We start from the raw sequence: 22603 nt of genomic DNA on the forward strand, positions 1-22603 counted from the left end.
ACACAGAGCATAAACAGAGGGATCATTGTAAACACTGCATGAAGACTAATGGGCACATCTAAATATCTACATATCGTAAATCCAGGTGACAGAATCCCTTTAAAGCATTCTTGAGTGAAATGTGATGTCCAGTGTCCAGTTGCAGGTCATGGGTCCTCCAACAGGATAATGACCCAAAACACACAGCTAAAAACATCCAAGAATTGCTAAGAGCAAAGCATTAGACCATTCTGAAGTGGCCTTCTATGAGCCCTGATCTAAATCCTATTGAACATCTATGGAAGGAACTGAAACACGCAGTCTGGAGATGGCACCCTTCAAACCTGAGATAGCTGGAGCAGTTTGCTCACGAGGAGTGGGCCAAAATACCTGTGGACCTCAAGTTCCTTTGAGCGTTACAAAAATTGCTTTATTGCAGTGATTGCTTCAAAAGGTTGTGCAACAAATATTAAGTTAAGGGTACCACCATTTTGTCCAGGCCGGTTTCATTTTGTTTTATAAATTATTTTGTTGAACCACAATTAAAAAGCAAAAATCTTATTTTCATTAGCTTATTTTCAGTAATTTTTTTAATGTATTATTACTTTTAACTGTTTCAATGACCATTGTGGGTTTTTCTTTCTTTAACAGAAGAATACTGACAATTCTGTCCACATGTGTAAGATGTGGGATAGGTGGTCCGCACACATATCCCTCACTGCTGTATTGGGTAAAAGGGGTGATTTATCAGAATTGCAGAAAGGGCTGATTATTGGCTTTCGAGCGAAGAGTGTTAGTATTACGCACAGTTAGTAAACTGTTCGCGTCCTGCTGTGGTGAAAGTCTATAGTGAGTGGACAAATGTCACCATTACGAAAAAGTGACCAGGGAGCTCCCAGATGTGTGTCTAAAACAACAGTTCAGCAAACCCTACTGTATATGGAGCTCCGAAGCAGAGGGATGGTTACTGCATCTCTGCTAATGAAGTTGCATTGTCAGAAAAGGCTTTAATTCATACAGCAGTATCAGAATTGGACCTTGGCTGATTGGCAAAAGGTTGCCATCTCCAATGAGTCATGTTTTCTTCTTCATCGAACAAATGTATGTTGGTGTGTTGGGCGAGAAACATCAGAAAACAAATACCCTGGAACCATTGCTGGAAGAACTAGCTGGTGGCGGCAGCGTTATGGTCTGGGGAATGTCTTTGTAGCATATTTGGGCACACTCATCCTGGTGGAAGGCAATCTCTACCGATTTGGATATGAATCCATCCTTGCAGATCACGTACACCTATACATGCTGATTGTCTTCACTGGGGCGGATGGTATCTTCTTGCAAGACAATGCAACATGTCACACGGCTAGATATGTCCAACATTGGTTGGAAGAACGCGACCAAGGCTTCCAATTATACTCTTGCCCACTAATACCCCAGACTTGAACCCAATTGAGCATCTGTACAGTACCATATTCCAGCAACATGGAGCTGTGTACATGGGCCTTTACACTGTACCTGAGAAAACAATACTATCATCCTCTTTCCCCAAAGTCTCAACCATATATTTGCTGCAGGACATATTCCCTTACATTGATATTGCCTGCCAAGCACATTGCAGAAGATAATGTATAAACATCATTGTGGGTATACAGCACCTATTTATGATACCCCATGCCAGGGGCATAACTAGAAAAGGCTGGGCCCCATGTCACATTTCTTAAAGCTTCCTTCCCATGAGCAACTTCCCCACAACACACCTCCCACAGCTAGTCAAGACCACCCACACTTTCCATTGAACCCCCCCCCCCCACACACACACACACAGTAGTTATACCCCCTTAGTGCCACCACCCAGTAGTTATGCCTACTTACTGCCTCCACACAGTAGTTATGACCCCTTAGTGCCACCACCCAATACTCTTGCCCCCTTAGTGCCCCCACACAGTAATAATGACACTTTAGTTATGGCATTAGTGTACCACACAGTTATGCCCCCTTCCTTACTGCCCCCACACAGTAGTTCTGCCCTATAGTGCCACCACACATTAGAAAGCCCTGTTATTTCCCCCACATTAGTTATGCCCCCTCAAAGTAGTAATGCACCCTTAGTCAACCCCAACAATAGTGCTCCCCCTCAATGCTCACACACAGTGGTGCTCCCCGTTATATAAGTGCAGGCCCCCATTGGGTTAAATACAATAAAAAACAGTAAAACTCACCTAGCCCCATTCTACCAATGAACGGAGCACATCCTGCTCTCCAAAGCAGGCGCTATGCAGAGACGTACTCGCTCTTGCTGGGATGAGCAGATGAGAACAGGAGGGGGGATGTGCTCATCTACTCAGTCCAGCACTCAATGTCACTGCATCGCGCCTGCTGGAGAGAGCACAGCTGGGGAATGAGGCCTGGGCCATAATGGGTGACAGACATCCATTTCAGCCTGGACATCGCCTGGGTACACACACAATACTCATAATGTGTGTGTACTGGAAGTAGGGTGAACACTTTCATTACCCCTAAAAGGAAGACATCATATGCGGGACAGCGAGTGACGATACAACAACACGCAGAATGGAAACCATAATCTATATAACAGCCTTGGTAAAATGAAACCAGAAATCAGTCCATGTGGTGCTTTACCTCGCAATCTGCATAGTCTCTAACAGGCCATAACATTACTCTTCCTTGCAGCACAGTATGCACAGAAATAACTTGCCTTTTTAGTAGGCATCACAGGGGCTCTCTGGTCTTTGCTACGGGCATGGAGTTCTCTACAGGCCGAGGCGGCCTACAGGACGCGAGAGCTAGCCATCTCCATGCAGCCCCTATGCTCATGCCTTAACTCCTCAGTGGTGCTCAGTTGCAACTTGCTTGCTCTGGGCCCTGAGGTGAGGCACCCTTATAGCTAGTGCTACATACCTCTATTTGTAGCTAGCTACTCACTGGAATGGCAGTATCTTCTTATTTACTCTGCCATTGCAGTATTTGGTATCTTTCCTTCATCTCTCAGCTATGGCTACTCACTTTGGCTTGAACTACATAATTAGATCATATGACCAAAAATGGTTCACTCAACAGCATATTATCCAACAGCAATAACACAATTGGCCATTAGGTGGCAGCATAACCACTGTGTTGTTTTTAACATACACATATATAGTGCAAGTATATACATACAAGTTCTTGATCCATTCACTTTAATGGGGCGAGCAGTTGTAATTACACTGCACCACCGCTGCAAGGGATACAATGTGCAGTATAATCTAGAAAAGGAAGCAGCCTCCTCCTCTTCAAACAGTAAGAGCCAGGCGCCCACCAATCAGATATTGATGACCTATCCTGGCTGTACTGGCTGCACAACCCCTTTAAGTTCGTTCATAGGAACTGGATCTGTCACTCAACAGTTAAAACTGCACCATAAAAGCCCTCAATTTAAACCCAGCATTAGTAATGACGCTTTAGAAACTGATTCATGGATAGTAATAAATGCAGAAATGTCTGAAACCCTCTGACTGCTCACACCATAGAGCTGTATTATGGAGATTCAGGGGGAGAGAAAATGCCCTTGAATGCTACATGGCCATAATCAATCTACCTAACACCTCCGGCTATCGAGACATTCTCCTAGGAGATTATACACTAATAAATAACCCAGCAATGTTATTGTGCAGTTATAGACTTTTTGGCTATTTTACAATACTCCTTGTACTGAACTCAATTTCAGTGAATTAGCATCTAGTCTTGGAGACAGGTCGCTAATTGTATTGAATTGCAATAATAGAACATTTCACTGGTATCTTCCTGCGTCTTCGTATATGACTCTTATCAATCTTCTATGTAACTACTATGTTTGTAATTATTTGTGGCATGTACATTTAACACAGATTATCTTGTTTGTGTATTAGAGGTAGGGCCGTCTTTAACGCAGGGCAGCTGCCTCGGGCCCAGTTGCTCCTGGGGGCCCAAGGCAACTGCCTCTTGAGCCCCGCTGGCCACTGGAGGACTCTTCATGGGTCCATACTTTATTAATTAAGTAGCAGGACATGTAGGGCATACATGGGGGATGTCCCTGCACTTACTATTATTTCCACTCCGTTGGGCCGCTGTGGCCCCCGTTACATTCTCCCGCGCTGTATGCTAAGTAACAGCATCGGAACACCAGGGAGGAGACATGAGCTTTTCTCTGTGGGCGTTCCTTCTCCCTGCGCAGCGCAGAACATCACAGCCAGGGAGAAAAAAATACATCACCTTCTCCCTGGCTGTGACGTTCGGCGCTGCGATTGGACATCGCTACAGTCAGGGAGAAGGAACGCCCAGGGAGAGAAGCTGATGTCTCCTCCCAGGTGTTCCAATGCTGTTACTTAGCATACAGCGCGGGAGAAGGTAACGGGGGCCACAGCAGCGCAACGGAGTGGCGCCCAGAAATAATAGTAAGTGCAGGGACATCCCCCATGTATGCCCTACATGTCCTGCTACTTAGTTAATAAAGTATGGACCCATGACTGCGGCAGCGGCACTTGTGTTATCCCTCTTGCCCAGTCCAATCAATATTAAAGACGGCCCTGGTTAGAGGATTTGTGCATAGTTTGTTTCACCATTTCTGCGTATACAGATATTCTCCAAAGATTTATGGCTATCTGCGCAGTGTTTCTGTGAGGTATGTAAGAGCCCAAGCAGAGATGATTTTCTGATAGCTTGATTTATTGCGCTTTTACGTTATAATTCCCATGATGATTAGGGATTTTTACTCATCCCAAACCGTGTGCGCTTAACACTTTTCTAAATGAGGCAGGTTAATGATGCAAACAAAGTCATTTTTCAGTGTACGACGCTGTTAAGGGGATTTCTTCTAATTTACCTTGTAGATTTTATTGCTACTTATTTTCAAAATGCAAAGTGTAAACTGGAAGATAGAGGCACACAGAGAAGCTGACAGGGGGAAGATTCAGATTAATAGTGGATGCACATACATTAGTTTACCCCGTGATATCTGCAGAGTGCAAACATTTAGCTCCTATTAAAGGGAACGTGTCATCAAATAAATTTATGCTGACCTCACTGAGGCAGCATAAAATAGTGACAGAAATGCTGATGTCAGCGGTGTGTAATCATGAGCTAATAGTAAGTGGTTGCTGAGAACCAGCATCATAATCATTGCAGCCCGGGCCCTGAAAAGAGTCAGATCTTCCTTAGAAAAGTCATGGTTATTCATAATCTCCTGCCCTCTCGCCCATCTGCTGATGGTTGGCAGTTCTCTCCTAGAGAGAAAGGGAGAAAACTAGGTAGAAGACTGCCAGCCATCAGCAGGTGGGCAGGAGAGCAGGACTTCATGAATAACCAGGACTCTTCTCAGGTGGCCAGGGACTCTTTTCCAGGCCCAGTCTGAAATGATTGTGATGTTGGTTCTTGGTAACCACTTACTTTTATAGTATAAATGACCGACCGCTGAAATCAACTCACCTGTCTCTACTTTATTCTGCCGTTAGAATGGGCAGCACAAGTTAATGACAGGTTCCCTTTAAAGAGGACCTGTCACATCTTCACTGATGTACAAGTGTCTGCATTCCGATGCAGCAGCATCATCGGTGACTCCTGGGCTGGTTTTCATTCTCCTCTAACCTCTCCCGATCAGAGGGCCCAGCCTAAGCTGCTTCAAAGGCATTGCACCCAGCCAGACAGAATCCTACTCCATATTAATGAGGGGCAAGCCCCCCGAAACATCTGTCTACAGATGGATATTTGGCTTGGATATTTTCCCTTGTCATATCCCAAAGCTTGTTAAAAAGTTGCACTTGGACTCATAGGGAACTACTTCCACAAGGTGTCACTAGTGATATGGTTCACTTTCCTTGGGAGATACCTCTTTGCCAATGCCAATGAGTTTCCATACCATGGAGCACTTCCAGTAAGTCTCTTCAAGGAGAGCCTGCCTAAACTGCATCCAAGACATCACACCCAGCCAGCTAGAATCCTACTTCATACAGATGAGGGGCAAACACCTCAAAACAGCTGTCTATGGAAGAATATTTTCGATAAAACGTCCAAGGCTTTAAATATAAAAAAAATACATTTAGCTTCAATTATCTTGTGACCTGACATAAATGCACGTGGGAAGATAATACTAGATCCAGGATCAATTTGCAGAATGTATTAATGTTGGCACAGTTTCGGATTCTTAGTAACCAGAACGTTGAAGCAAAAAGGCAGATTTACTAATGAAAATGTGCCAAAATTGTGGCACAAAGTAGACCAACTAATAAAGGGTATAAACTAGATAGAGATTCAAAATATGCACCACATTTATCATCCCGTATAAGCCATTATGATTAATCTGGTGCATATTCAGATTGTATACTCTAAAAGCACCTATACACCTTCAAGAGCCGTCAGCTGAACGGTTGTTTGACTGACAGTGTAGTGCCCTGGAGCAGAGGTACTTTGGAGTCTGGACATTTGTGGAGATTTACCCCTATTGCTGCTTTGTATAGTCATCAACTCCGTATTTTACTGTACTATGAAGGGTTAAGTTACACTATCATTTATGCTGTCGTTTACACTTATACTGCTTGATATTGTTGGACTGCATTTTATATGTTTATTGTAATATATTTTGTTTATTTTTACTGCACCATGGAAAGGGTTAATGCACAGCCAGCTAATACTGAGAGACTTTGTGACTTCCCAGCCTGTTCACTGAGACTCTAGTAATTTTCCACAGTTACCATAAGGGACCATGCAGAGCTGAGCTTTGGAGGGAAAAAACAGACACAGTGAACTTTTGACCATCTGGTTTAGCTGTGTCACATGTTTTTTTACGTCTGGAAACGGCGTAGTAATTTTCATTGACTTGTATTGAGGCACAATATAAGTCTCCGGCAGTTGTGAACTGCAACTTTGTTTCTGTAAGGCTGTGTTTCTCTACTGCATCCCTCCCACTACAAGGTTCTACATCAGTCAAAAACTTTAAAAGTAAAGAAGTCAGAGCCCCTAGAGGTCTGCAGATAGGGACTATTGTTTAGTAGGTGAGAATCTGCCAGACTGCACCAGTGACCAGAAGAAGACACTGAGACAGGGACACCCTGCCCAATGACTCTGGGCCACCAGCCCTTTGGCCAGGATATCAGCCTTTTGAGAGAGGAACAGCTAGCTCAGGCCTTTCCTCAGCATGGATCCATAATCTGCCAGGGAGGAGAGTAGAGAAGCCAGCTCAGTGCATTGCCTGTATTGTTTTGCACTTGAGTTCTTCCAGTAAACAAGCACACTGCACTGTTTACTGCAGACCCTGACTCTCTGGACATATTTCCCATTGGGGTGCACCATGCCTTACCATCACCACCAGAGAGCAGCAACACGTAGTGACACCTCAGTGGTGTCTGGGGCATACAGCACAGTGTTGGGGCCATGCATACACATGCTCAGGTCAACTGAGCACATATGTGTTTTCAGTGTGGAGAGAGAATGAAGTCGCTGTTTGACACCTCTGACAGTGATTTATCTCTCTGGAGAACAAAAGGATTGGACGTTATAATCTGATGTGCCAGAGCTCCGATCCTCTACTCCTAACATAATTTTTTGGGGTGAGTTGGGAGCTCCCCGTACACATTAGATTGTTGTCCAGTCCCACCAAAAACAGCGGATTTGGTTGAAAATAGCCTAATGTGTATTCTTAAATGTATAGTCTATATCTTAAGTCTATAGTCTTTGTTGAAATTCTGCACCATTTTTTCTATATTTCATAAGGTATGCCCCCTTGTTTACAAAGTCTTTTGTGCTGTCCACCCAGAGATCCTGTCCATAAAATGGCTGCTGATGGACCAGGCAAATCGCCTCCACTGTGAGGTCTCCTCTATTCAAATAGACTGTACCTGAACTTAACTTCCAACAGAACAAGTACACATGGCAGGTACAGTGTATTTGAATGGAGGAGACATCACATGGAGGTGATTTGCTTGGTCACATGACTTTTCATCAGCGGCCATTTTATGGACAGGATCTCTGTGTGGACAGCACAAAAGGCTTTGTAAACAAGGCGGCAACCCTTATGAAATATAGAAAATGGTGCAGAATTTCAACAAGGACTATATTAGTAAGCGCTATATAGTCATGATTAAATGGTCAACAAAAACCTGAATATGGCCAACCCCTTTAAGGTTGGAGTATTGTTGTCCATCTCTTTTGGTAGAAGTGACAATCTAATGCGTTAGAAGCCTCCAACTCTCCCCTGATAAGTGGAGATGGGTAGGAAAGAGTCTTTTTGTTCTACTGGGAGATAAGCAGTCAGCGGTGTATGGCATTGGCTTTCTCCCCTCTGTCCACTGCTTGTTTGGCTGACAGCTATTGAAATTGTATGGGAAACATTAGACAATTTTCTTAGTAGACTGGCCCTAGAACCTACAGGGAAACTTCCTGGAGGGGCTGATGCCCAGGGTGCCGCCTGAGCCCTCCTCACGGCTGCGTGGGGGCATCAAGCCCTTATGTACTTGGCCTGCAGGTGCCCTCCACACTTCTGAATTCATCTGTATTACCCTCTTGAGGCAACTGGAGTAGGAGGATGGAACGTGGCAGCTGGTGTTGGCCACCACAGGGGGGAATCTTCTTTGGAGGTATTTTGTGCTGCTGTGGCGGTAATTAGTTATTATCGTTGCCCCACCTTCTGTCAATTTGGACCCGCCTACAAAATGAGGCTACTTTTAATTTTTTCCCAGGGCCACTTTGAGTTCCCAGTCAGCCCCTGTGTACATTACATTTTCCTCACCGGTAGTGCCTCCTGTTATGCCCTTCCCATCAGTCCTGTCGTAGTGATCTCAGAGAAATGGCCCAGACACCTTTTATTCATTCACCTCTACTTCTACTATCTAATCTAATTCATAGAAATATATAGCTATATCTCTCTAGACAGTGAAGAAGAAAAGGGGGGCATTACATGCCGTATGCATCTTTGGGGCTATATGTGATGTAGGTGCTTGACTGTGACAAGCTGCCACTGCCCAAAGAAAGAAAAGACAGAAGTCCTCCAGATAATGTGAGTATAAAGAGAAAAAAATGTGAACTTGCACGGGAGAGTATCATTTCTTGGCAGGGGCATAGCTATAGGGGGTGCAGAGGTACCAGTCACTAACAGGGCAGGAGCCTGAGGGGCCCAAAAACCCTTTTGCCACATAAGAAGACACCAGTATTATAGAAAGTGCATGCTAGTTACACCTCTGACTGGAGGGAAGGGGTTAGGTCAAGAATTTGGCATGGGGTGGGGGTTGCCTCAGGCAGCACAAAGTCTATGTGCTTCCCTGCCCCTGGCCACAAAGCACTGAGGGAAGGAGGCCCAAGCTAGGTCCCATTAGCCTTTAGGCAAGGGGAGAAGAGAGAATACGGCGGCACTGCCCCCACTAATATCACCGCTATCGGCAAGTTGCATGCGGTATGGAGAATCCAATCAGCGGTGCTCAGCAACAAAAATAACGTCAAGTTAAGGTAGATCTTTGAGAGAGAAGAAAATCATAGTGTTTTCTTCTCTCTCAAAGATCTACCCATTAGCCTTTAGCTACGCCCCTGTTTTTTGGTATTGATATAATTAAAATTTCATTAAATGTGTGGGATAGCTTTTTTAATCATTATCCCTACAAATAGTGGATTTTACTCCTAATGTTTGTTGTGCCCCCTCTAGTGGAGATGTTTCCATTGTCAACCTGAAAAACAGTACCGCAGCCCAGTGCACAATTCACCAAGGAGTCAGATTAGTGACGTTCTCTGAACCAAACCCAGGAAGTAGATCTTTGTATTCGTAACCCTGTGTTTAGCTCAAAAACGATCAGACTATTATTATATGGGTTTATATAGCACCAAGATATCTCCTCGGATGTCTCTTTTCTGTCATCATCTTCTCCATTCGATGTGGACAACTTCTCTCAGCCGCCTCGTCTCTGCAGAGTGTGACACAGACATCTTAGCTTCCTCACATTTCTATTATCATCCCCCAACCTGGAGTCCCCACCATAGTAATAGTCCCCCCAACCGTGATAATGCTCCCCAAGAGTGCCCCCATTAGTAGAAGAGCCCTCCAGTATTAATACCCTCACAGAGCCCCCAGTACAAATAAGGCCCCCTATTGTTCCCCCAGTGGTAATAAAGCTCTCCACAGACCCCTCAGTAGTAATAAGGCCCCCATAGTACTCTTACTAGTACTCAGTAGAAATAAGGCGGATCTATAAGTCCCTCCTATAGAGCCCTCAGTAATAATAAGAACGCCTAATGTCCCCTGGATTTGCAGTGCCCCCTGTTGTTATATTTCCACTTCCACCATACAGTCCCATGTAAATAACATCACACCATCTCTCCTGCCCCCCTCCAAAATACAGTCCTATGTAAATAACATCACTCACCTCCCTTCACCCCCTCCAACATACAGTCCAATGTACAAACACTATTTTCCTCCCTCCGCCATACAGTCCCATGTAGATAACATCACACCATCTTTCCAGCCCCCTCCAAAATACAGTCCCATGTAAATAACATCACCTCCTCCCCAGCCACCTTCAACATACAGTCCCAAGTAAACAATATTACCCCCTCCCCAGATGCCTCCAACATGCATTCCCATGTAAACATCACCCCCTCAACATTCAGTCCCATGTAAATAACATAATTCCCCCCACTAGCCACCTTTAACATACAGTCCCACGTAAATAACATTGCCTCCTCAACATTCAGTCCCATGGAAATAACATCACTCCCTCCCTCAGACCCCTGTAACATTCAGTCCCATGTAAATTACATCACTCCCTCCCACAGCCACCATCAACACACAGTCCCAGATAAATAACATCACTGCCTCCCCCAGCCCCCTCCGACATACAGTCCCATGTAAATAACATAATCCCCTCCCATAGCCGCCTTCAACATACAGTCCCATGTAAATAACATCACCCTGCCCCAGCCCCCTCCAACATTCAGTTCCATGTAACATCACTCCCTCCCACAGCCGTCATCAACATACAGTCCCATGTAAATAACATGACCCCCTGCCCAGACACTTCCAACACACAGTTCCATGTAAATAACTTCCCTCCCTTCAGCCCTAACATACAGTCCCAGTTAAATAACCACAACTCCCAGCATTGCTCTGCCTCTCCCTTCACTTACCTCTCCTCATGTAGCAGACATCATCACAGCTTCTTTCCCATAACATGTCCTCTTCACTGCAGTTCTTTCCTGCACTGATCACATGATGGTGACATCATCGCAGGTCCTTCTCAACCAGATGTCACCACAGGTCCTTCAGCTCTTCCACTGCATTAGATTCAATTGTATTGCAGTCCTGAGGATGGCAATACAGTTGTATCTAGCAGGCAGGCAGGACATCCGGGGCCTGGGAAAAAACATCAGGGGCCCAGGCCCCGAATGTTTTAACCTAGCAAAGCCCCTGTTTCAGGGACTATGTGAAAAATATGCATGTAGTTGATTGAGGGCTTATTCACACATCACGTCAGTGACTTACGGACATGTGATGTCTAACAGAAGCAGGCTCTACTTTGGTCTGTGTTAGGCCACGTTCACACTGTCAGTCTTTGGTTAGTAATTTCTATCAGTGATTGTAAGCCAAAACCAGATGCAGGTCAAAAACATACAGAAGTAAATCTTTCTATTATAGATTATCTCTGTGTAAGCTTCACTCCTGGTTTCAGCTCACAATCCTGCATAGAAATTAATGAGCAAACACTCATGTGCACCTTCAACATACAGTCCCATGTAAATAACATCACCCTGCCCCAACCCCCTCCAGCATACAGTCCTATGTAAATAACATCACTCCCTCCTACAGCCACTATCAACATACATGCCCATGTAAATAACATGACCCCCTCCCCAGCCACCTCCAACACACAGTTCCATCTAAATAACATCCCTCCCTTCAGCCCTAACATACAGTCCTAGTTAAATAACTACAACTCCCAGCATTGCTCTGTCTCTCCCTTCACTTACCTCTCCTGATGTAGCAGACATCACCCCAGGTTCTTCCCATCTTCACTGCCACTCTCTCCTGCACTGGTCACATGATGGTGACTATCATCGCAGGTCCTTCTCAACCACTGACTGTTTTACTGGTCACAGGCCTGTGTTGTCTCCACAGGTCCTTTAGCTCTTCCACCACATTAAATGCAATTGTATTGCCGTCCTGTGGACATTCGGGGCCTGGGACAAAACATCAGGTGCCCAGGCCCCAAATGTTTTAACCTAACGCCCCTGCTCACACCTGTGCCTATCCCCATGAAGGCTCACAATCTAAATTCCAAATTAACCGACCAGTATGTTTTTGGATTGTGAGAAACCCATAAAAACACTTTAGGCAGATGTCATTTTCCCGCTTAAAACTCAGAATCCACGCTACAAGCCAACAATACTAACCACTGAGCCATCCTACTGCTGTACTTGGCATAATTATAATTAGTGGGCAGTCACAAGACTGTATCCGTTTTGCAGCCCACAAATCACAGATCTGCTAAATATGGATGCAGTCCGTGTGAGTGTATTCTTAGGTTGTGTTACAAGTAACAGAGATTTCCCTGTTGCCTCATTTCACCTGTTTACAAATCTAGCAAGAATCTAAATTGGGCCCCCATGCCCTATTCATAGCCCCTCCCTCCTGTTCCTGGCCAGTATATAGAGCAGTGTACTGATATGTGAGGTATGAGGTATAAAGTACACCTTGTACCTCACATGTCAGTACACTTCTCTATATACTTTATATCTGTACACATTACATCTATTATACCTCACATCTGTACACTACTGTATATACTATATATCTGTACACATTACATCTATTATACCTCATACCTCACGTCTGTACACTACTGTATATACTATATATCTGTAGACACTGCATCTATTATACCTTGTACCTCACATATTAGTACACTGTTGGGTATACTACATACCTGTGTCCACTGCATCTATTATACTGTATATTATATTAGGCTACTTTCACACTTGCGGCAGGACGGATCCGACAGGCTGTTCACCATGTCGGATCCGTCCTGCGGCTATTTAGCCGTGCCGCCGGACCGCCGCTCCGTCCTCATTGACTATAATAGGGACGGGGGCGGAGCTCCGGCGCAGCACGGCGAAAGCCGCCGGACTAAAAAGCCTGACATGCAGTAATTTTAGTCCGGTGGCCTTTCGCCGGAGCTCCGCCCCTGTCCCCATTATAGTCAATGGGGACGGAGCGGCGGTCCGGCGGCACGGCGAAATAGCCTCAGGACGGATCCGACATGGTGAACAGCCTGTCGGATCCGTCCTGCTGCAAGTGTGAAAGTACCCTTAGAGAGCAGTATACAGATGTGAGAAGTACAAGGTATAATAGATGCAGAGTGTACAGATATATTTGGTCAGTTATACATTATGGTTATTGTGTACATGTGGTAATAGTGAATGTAACTGAATGTAACTGTCTTCAGTACTGTATACAGTATATGAGTGAGATATGAGTAAAAATAGGGAATGGGGTGCAAATGAAGAGAAAGGACGGGGACCTCCTCTTACCACTCCATTCTAGTCTCAGTGGAGAGCTCATCCTGCACTTCTCCATGCGGTTGAGGGTTGATGTACCTATGATGATGCTCTGTGCAGTTCCTTTACCAGGTGTACAGGACCTGTGATGATGGTGATGTCATCACAGGTCCTGGCAGATGCTCCTATCTAACCTGGGAACTACACCATTCTTTGTGCAGGTGCTTTATAGATGTACATTAGCTTTCTCCACTGATTATAGGGATATTATACTGGAACTAATCAGTAATTAGTGTAATTACAGGATGGGGCCTTTGGTTCACTTCGGGACCCTTTTCCGCACAAACCCCATAGCAGCTGTGGTCTGCCTCTATTGGAGGTAGGCCACTGCCTGCTTACTAGCAGTATTCAGGCAACTACTAGGTAACTAGGGTGGCCACTCAGGCCACCCTCAAAAGACTCCCTGTAAAACCCCGCCCCCTGGCTCCGCTAAGCCACGCCCTGACCCGGTTAGACCATGCCCCCTCCCACTCCGCAGCCGACAAATCAACCGCATGTCAGATGTAGGAGTGGGAGGGAGGGTGACTTGCTCATGTTCTGACAGCACAGTGCTGCTGTCTGAGCGTGAGCTGTTCAAAAGGAAAACCCTGCAACCGTACAGTTTTTCGGCAATTCTGCCCTACTGTAAGACCTGGGGGTATCTGAGTACCGGGAGTCACTTTTAGGACCTAGGAAAGGTGACTGCTATAGGTAAAGTTCAGCTCTCCAGTCCTGTGAAAAACCAACACTGTTACAAGTCACTGTCTAAGAATTTACAAATTGTAGATCAATATAAGGGTGCCGCCACACAGCGCAGTTGTGATACAGTTCGATGCAGTTCTGATGTAGTTAATACAGTTAAAAGTTAAATGCAGTTAAAGAATTTAGCATCTACATCAATTTCTATCTGCAGAACACCAGTGTTTCATTAGGCTGCTAAACTGGTTAAATTCAGTAACTGCCATGTGAATGCATGTTCATTGATGCAATAACTGCAAGCAGTTTTAGGCTAGGGTTACATGTTCGTTACCGATAATCTGCCCAAATATTGGGCCGTGTAAATTCACCTTTACTCTCCTAAATATCTATTCTCTCAATTATTCAGTTAAAGGGGTATTCCCATCTCATTGATCCTATTTTAATTTGTTATTGAAGTGCCGCGCCTGCAGTAGAACACATTTTCTTCCCCCGGCCGGGCCGCACATCACTGTCTTGAACGCACATATCGCTATCTTGAACATGCAGGCCGCCGCGCATGTGCCATGGTGACTTCTTCCTGGCCATATAGTACAGAGCCGTGAACGCACACTCCGCTGCACATGCGCAATGATGAGTTCTTCCTGGCCGAGTAGAGTATAGAGATGCGCATGCTCTGTATGCAGCGCAGCTCTGTACTATACTCGGCCAGGAAGAACTCACCATTGCACATGCGCGGCAGCATGCGCGTTCGCGGCTCTGTACTATATTGGCCAGGAAGAAGTCACCATGGCGCATGCACAATCAAGCTTGCCCAGCCTCACAAGCCGGAAACCAGGAAGTGCAGAGCGCAGCTCGCAGTAGGTGAGTATGAAATTGCTAGATGGGACAACCCCTTTAATCCTTGATCATCCAGCGCTGCAATCTACTTACTGCTTATCCTCCAGGTTACACCCTTTTAAAGTCTCATGGTCAGTACAGGTAATCTGAAATTTTAAGCTATAAACGGATTAGTTACTAATAACCAATTACCTAAATATAATGTGTATAGCGATCATGTGCACGTTCACAGTAATCATGTGCACGTTCACAATGAAAGGTTATCTGGTTCAGACATAGATTTCAAAAGGCCCCTGACCATGAAAAGTATGTGAGCCCCTTCTCATGTCTTCAATGGCCATTTTACAAAGGCTAGTAAATAAAACCTTAGCCTTAGGCCTCATGCACTCGACCGTTACGTTTTTTGCGGTCCGCAAACCGCGGATCCTCAAAAAACGGAAGCCGCCCGTGTGCAGAACGTAACAATTTGCAGAACGTAACGGGCGGCCCATTGTAGAAATGCCTATTCTTGTCCGCAAAACAGACAAGAATAGGACATGCTATCTTTTTTGGGCGGGGCCACGGAACAGAGCAAAGGATGCGGACATCTTTTGCGGCTCCATTGAAGTGAATAGGTCCGCACCCGAGCCGCAAAAACTGCAACTCAGATGCGGACCCAAAAAACTGCAACTCGGATGCGGACCCAAAAAACGGTCGTGTGCATGAGGCCTTAAGCCTCTTTCACACTACCGGTTTTTTTTTTTCGTTTATGGGCCATTTTTTGCGTTCTGTATACGGTCCGAAAACTCTGTATGCATTCCATTTCCGTATTTCTGTTTTTCCGTTGAAAGATAGAACATGTCCTATTATTGCCCGCAAATCACGTTCCGTTGCTCCATTCAAGTCAATGGGTCCGCCAAAAAACTGAACACATACGGATGCATTTCTTCCGTATCCGTTCAGTTTTTTCAGAACCATCTATTGAAAATTTTATGCCCAGCTCAATTTTTTCTATGTAATTACTGTATAGTGTATATGCCATATTGAAAAACAGAACGGAAAAACGCAACAGAAATGTAAACACAACGGAAACAAAAAAACGGAACAACGGATTCGTGAAAAACGGACCACAAAACACTGAAAAAGCCATACGGTCGTGTAAAAGAGGCCTTAGTAAACCTGCCCCAATGTGTTTCACCCTGTGGCGTTCTATTTGGGTGAGTACCAGTGAATGGCTGCAGTGGTCACATGTTGAGAGAGAACAGGAAATACAGAGACTGGCATGGGACAAAGGAAGCATCAGGACGGGAGTTGCTGGGGTTCAGTGGGATAAGTATTAAGGCCTCTTTCACACGGGCGTCATGTTTTTGGCCCGGATAAGATGTGGGTGCGTTGCGGGAAAATGCTCGATTTTTCCGCATGAGTGCAAAACATTGTAATGCGTTTTGCACGCACGTGAGAAAAATCGGCATGTTTGGTACCCAAACCCGAACTTCTTCACAGAAGTTTGGGTTTAGGATCGGTGTAGATTTTATTATTTTCCCTTATAACATGGTTATAAGGGAAAATATTAGCATTCTTAATACAGAATGCATAGTACAATAGGGCTGGAGGGGTTAAAAAATTATAATAATAATTTAACTCACCTTAATCCAGCCCGGCTTCTCTTCTGTCTTCTTCTTTGAGGAATAGGACCTTTGATGATGTCACTGCGCTCATCACATGGTCCATCACATGAGCCATCATCCTGGTGATGGATCATGTGACGGACCATGTGATGACTGCAGTGACGTCATCACAGGTCCTTTTCCTGTGCACAGCAAAGATGGAGACAGAAGAGAAGCCGGGCTGCATGAGTAAGTGGATTAAGGTGAGTTAAATTCTTTTTAATTTTTTTTATTAAGAATGTATTAAGAATGCTATTATTTTCCCTTATATTCATATTATAAGGGAGAATAATAAAGATTGGGTCCCCATCCCGATCATCTCCTAGCAACCATGCATGAAAATCGCACCGCATCCGCACTTGCTTGTGGATGCTTGCGATTTTCACGCAGCCCCATTCACTTTTATGGGGTCTGCGTTGTGTGGAAAACGCACAAAGAGCAGCATGCTGCGATTTTCACGCAACGCACAAGTGATGCGTGAAAATCACTGCTCATGTGCACAGCCCCATAGAAATGAATGGGTCCGGATTCAGTGCGGGTGCAATACGTTCACCTCATGCATCGCATCCGCGCGGAATACTCGCCCGTGTGAAAGGGCCCTAATTCTTTTATTACATTACAGAATTTCAATCGGTTAAAAAAAAATTTAATTGGCTAGACAACCCCTTTAAAGTGATACCTGGAGATTGCTGCAACCTGTCTATACAATGGGACTTATGTAAATAACCCCACTGCGCAGTGTCATTCTAGCAGACTGAAAGTGTTACCTTTATTCTATTAATAGAAAACCTCTAAAATACACTACACAGCAATTGATAATAGAAAACCACTCCCAAACTAACAGCAAGAAAAAAATCTCACTAGACAAATATATAAAGTGCAAAGTGCATAGAGGAGAGAGTAACCAAGTGAGAATCAACTGCCAAGTGTATACGGACCAATGTAGTCCAGGCCTGTGAGAAGTAGTCCAGTGAGATTCTTTCTTGCTGTTAGTTTGGGAGTGTTTGGTATTATCTGCAACTGTTTATTGACAAAGTATACGAACTCCGTGTTTTGTCCTGTGTCTGTATAAGTCACCTATATATGTATTTTATTATATTTGGTAATTGTACAATAAACGTTTTTCTATTATCAATTGCTGTGTAGTGTATTTTAGGGGTTATCTTCTTTATAGCTACCTCCCAGCTATTACTCTAGGGCCAGTGCTCTCATATTGGTGTTATTTATTTTATTAAATAGATGATTACCCCGGTTCAAACTAATGTAATACTTTCATAAGATATTGGGGGTCATTTATGAATAGATATATGCCAATTTTTGGCATATACTGTATCTGTCGCAGATTCGGTCACAAAGGGGATTTGTGGCCGAATCTGCGACTTTTTCCCCCAAGTCATTTATCATTTTCTAAGGCTGTTTTAGGCGTAGAAAATTATCTTAATCTACGCCAGCAAGGGAGCTGGCGTAGATTTAGGCTGATGGTGTGTGCGCCTAAGTTTTGTAGAGGCAAATAAAGCACCAATACAGGGTTATTAAGGGTGGTGTCTAAAACGCTGGACTTAAAGCGGTTATCCCATGACTAATGTAAAAAATGAATCAGACATTATATAATACATAACAACCAAGCTAGAACCAGCCCTGTACCTCACATGGATCCAGAGATCTCCCCATTCATTGCTCTGTTAGATTTATATCAAGCTGACAGCTCAAGGGGAGTGGCTCTCCTTCTGCAGCTCAGGGGGCGTGTCTCATCTCTTCCTATCACAGCTCAGGAGGCAGTTGAAGCATGAAACTGAGCATGTGCGACCATCTCAGTGAGCAGGTCAAAGAAATAAGAATAAAAAAGCAGGTGGCGCTGTAGATGCAATTACAAAAGTATTCAGATCCAGGTGCTGGTTTGAAAACTGTTGAATATTTTTCAAGGGGCAACTCCTTTAATAAATGACCCTAATTGTTTCTAGATATGTACTTATTTGTTAAAGGTTTTTTTCTACAATATTAAAGGGATCAATGCCCAATTTTATTTTACCTATAACAATGCAAAAATGCTGCTCTCCAGTAAAATTTCTACCATTTTTAGCCACTTTACTCATTTGCAGCTCTGGTATCATCACTTTCTGTGTGCAGGCAGCAGCTTGTCACATGTGGCTCACGAGCCTGCTGGAGTTCACTGGATCCAGCATTGCTAGATACTGCTGTTCACCACCACACTGTATAAACTCTAATGGGATCCGGAGGGGATCCGACTGCTTTCCAGCAAAATGCTGGGTTTCAATCAGACAATCCCATTACAGCACTGCTGTAGAATATAAAGCTAATATGTAAAGACAGAAGTAGAATGAACTACAATAAATTAGATGTAGGGAATATGTTTCAGATGTTTTGTTGCAATTTGCTTTATTATATGTGATAATCCATTTAGTACTTTGGCAATGAAATGCATTAGAGATAGCCAGGTGCAACTGTGCAAATATCTTTACAGAAACTATCTACACCTGCCTGCTGCTCTTTATACTTGAATTAGCTAGCTATTGTATTAAAGGGACTGTCCACTTTGGTCATACCACCTCGAGGGAAGCATACATACCTGTTCCCTGACGCTCGGTTCTGGCTTTGTGGATCTACTACTGTCTTTGGTCCCTGAATATAAACTCCCAGAACAGACCGTGGTCACACACGCTGCTGCAGCCAACGGCTGGCCACAGTAGTGGTGTTCCTCGTGCACCATATGACTGCAGTGACATGCCACTTGGGTACATAATCCTCACCGCTGCGACCAGTCATTGGCTGCAGTAGCGAGCGTGACCACCGTCCATGCTTGAAGTTCACATGCAGGGGCTAAAGCGCGGTGAAGACAGTGGTGGACCCATGAAACCGGAACCAAGCTTCAGGAGGGGGGGTTATTTAGAACCCACTTGAAATTGGACAACCGCTTTAACAAAAAGGGGGAATATTAAGCTTTTCTATGTGACCCTGTTGTGGGGCCTCCTTGATCATCTGAAACCGTTACGCATACATATTGCATAAATATCATTATTCTTGCTATAAAATCAGATCTGTAGAAAAAATCTTCTTGTTAAAATTAATATTGAAAACCGGCTTTGTCATGTCACCTTTCAACTTGAACACACTTAGTATTTCCAGTTGTACTGAATCATTCATCCTTTCATAACTCTGCCAGCTCATAGCTCATGTGAGCTTCTCACAACTTTATCCCATGATGAAACCCAATCATGTGACACTGGCGGGGTCAACCATCCTCTTAACCGCTTACTCTACAGCAAAAGTATGAAAAGAATCCCAAGCGTACAACATGCCACTTTTTCTGTTTGAGTCATATGAAGATATAACAGAGAGGATATGCACCTGAATGAAAGCCCTATAGTATCGCTTCATACAAAACAGAGGAATGACACGGCATATGCCCGAGCTGTTACGTGTTCCATCAGAGACGCAGTCATAATAAATCTATTATTTTCTATGCAGAAAAAACTTTCATGCAATGTTTCCAATCATGAATTCATCAGAATTTTTGGAATGTGCAGCATGATAGTTGTAACGTGCAACATTTTTTCAAGCAACGTTAAGTCTGGGGCTACACCTATACTTTTGCAATACTTTTTATAGGTTTTAAACTATTGAGCCACAGCTGTAATCCAAAGCCGTAAACAGACTTAGGCCTCATGCACTTGGCTATTCCGTGCATTGGAGACTGCAATTTGCGGTCCCCAATGCACGGGCAACGGGCTGCCGCAGACGGTTTCAGGCCTATTCTATATTTTTGCGGTGTGGAGGCACGGAGAGAATCCCCACGGAAGCATTCTGTAGTGCTTCCATGGAGTTCTGTGCCTCCGTTCCGCACCGCACCTTCTGGATTGCGGACCCATTCAAGAGAATGAGTCCGCATCCGTGATGCGTTGTGCACGCGGGCAGGGGCTCGTATATTGCAGAGCCGCTCTTTGCGGGCTGCAATACGGGGACGACCGGGCAACGGCCATGTGAATGAGGCCCTACATGCAATCTTGTGCACTGCAGCTGTCCCACAATAAGTCAAATTAATCAATAGTCTTCAAAAAGCCTAGATGTGGCCAAAGCCTTAAAGAGGACATGTCAGGATAGGTCATTAGTATCAGATTGGCAGGGGCTGACTGCTGGCACCCCCACTGATCAGCAGTTTAAAGGGGTTGCGGCTCTCGTGCAAGTGCTGCGTCCTCTTCAATGTTCCCTGGAATGTTAGAAGAAGCTGTAATGCTGCACCACTGCTACCAGCTAGACATCCTGGATGTAAACTCTGAAGAGGATGCAGCACTCACATGAGTGCCACAACCCATTTAAACAAGTGATCAGCAGAGGTGCTGGGAGTTGGATCCTCGCCTGAGTGCTATTGCTGACCTGTCAAGAGGGTGGTTCATCAATATCCTGACACTGCACATCCCCTTTAATACAGCCTCTTGCTCTGTGTTTTCTCATATCTTCCCTGCATGCCCCCAGACTGAAACTCGTTGCACTCTCCCAAAGTCCATGCCTTTGCCATCACAGTATACAGTGAGGAACAGAAGTATTTGAACACACATTTTGCAAGTTCTCCCATTTAGAAATCATGGAGGGGTCTGAAATTCACATCGTAGGTGACAGAATAAAAAAAAAAAATTCAGGAAATCACATTGTATGAAACCTTTGTTTGCAATTACAGAAGTCAAACGTTTCCTGTAGTTCTTGACCAGGTTTGCACACACTGCAACAGGGATTTTGGCCCACTCCTCCACACAGATCTCCTCTAGATCTGTCAGGTTTCGGGGCTGTCGCTGAGCAACACAGAGTTTCAGCTCCCTCCAAAGATGTTCTATTAAATTTAGGTCTGGAGAATGGCTAGGCCACTTCAGAACCTTGATATGCTTCTTACGGAGCCACTCCTTGGTTATCCTGGCTGTGTGCTTCAGGTCGTTGTCATGTTGGAAGACCCAGCCATGAACCCATCTTCAATGCTCTGACTGAGGGAAGGAGGTTGTTGCTCAAAATCTCACAATAAATGGCCCCATTCATCTCCTCCTTAATACAGTGCAGTCGTCCTGTCCCCTTCACAGAAAAGCACCCCCAAAGCATGATGTTACCACCCCCATGCTTCACAGTAGGGATGATGTTCTTGGGATGCAACTCATCCTTCTTTTTCCTCCAAACACGACGAGTGAAGTTTAGACAAAAAAGTTCTACTTTGGTCTCATCTGACCACATGATTTTCTCCCATGCCTCTTTTGGATCATCCAGATGGTGTCACGAGGGTGTCAAGAGCCACGCCTGACTCCGTTGTACCCGGGGTCAGGAGGTCGCAGCGGTTGGCTGCACGCTCTATGTCAGATAGGGAAGTTTCCTTATTGTAGCTTTCTGGGTTTGCTTTACAAACCCTTTTGGCTCACTCAGGGATCCGTAGCTCCTTCTCTCAGCTGTTCCTTGTCCAGCACTCCCAATCCTCCTTATATTCCCCTCTCACACTTCTCTGGTTGCCAGAGATAGAGCTTCCTGCCTGGACATCTATTCTGACCCACTGGAGCTGTGTTGCTGCGTTCTCTGAGTGTTGCCTTAGAACGCTACCCTCCGGATCCCTGTTGGACCTTTGTGGACAATTGTTGCCGTCCACCTGGGTGTTTGTGTTTGTCTGTGTTTGTCTGTCCTCTCCCTGGTGTTTCCCTCTTAGTGCAGTGGTGCGGACTAGCGATCCCACCGGCCCGTTCATTATCTAGGGCTCATTTCAGGGAAAGCCAGGGTTTAGGCACGTGATCGCCGCACGGGTGAGGAACCCGTCTAGGGACGTCAGGGCAGGCAGGTGCCAGCTGCAAGGTGAGTCAGGGGTCACCACCTTTCCCTCTCCCTTGGGCAGGGCTTTCCCTGTTTTCCTCCCTGTGCGT

Source organism: Bufo gargarizans, chromosome 3, assembly GCF_014858855.1.
Source record: "Bufo gargarizans isolate SCDJY-AF-19 chromosome 3, ASM1485885v1, whole genome shotgun sequence".
In the NCBI taxonomy this organism is placed as follows: Eukaryota; Metazoa; Chordata; class Amphibia; order Anura; family Bufonidae; genus Bufo; species Bufo gargarizans.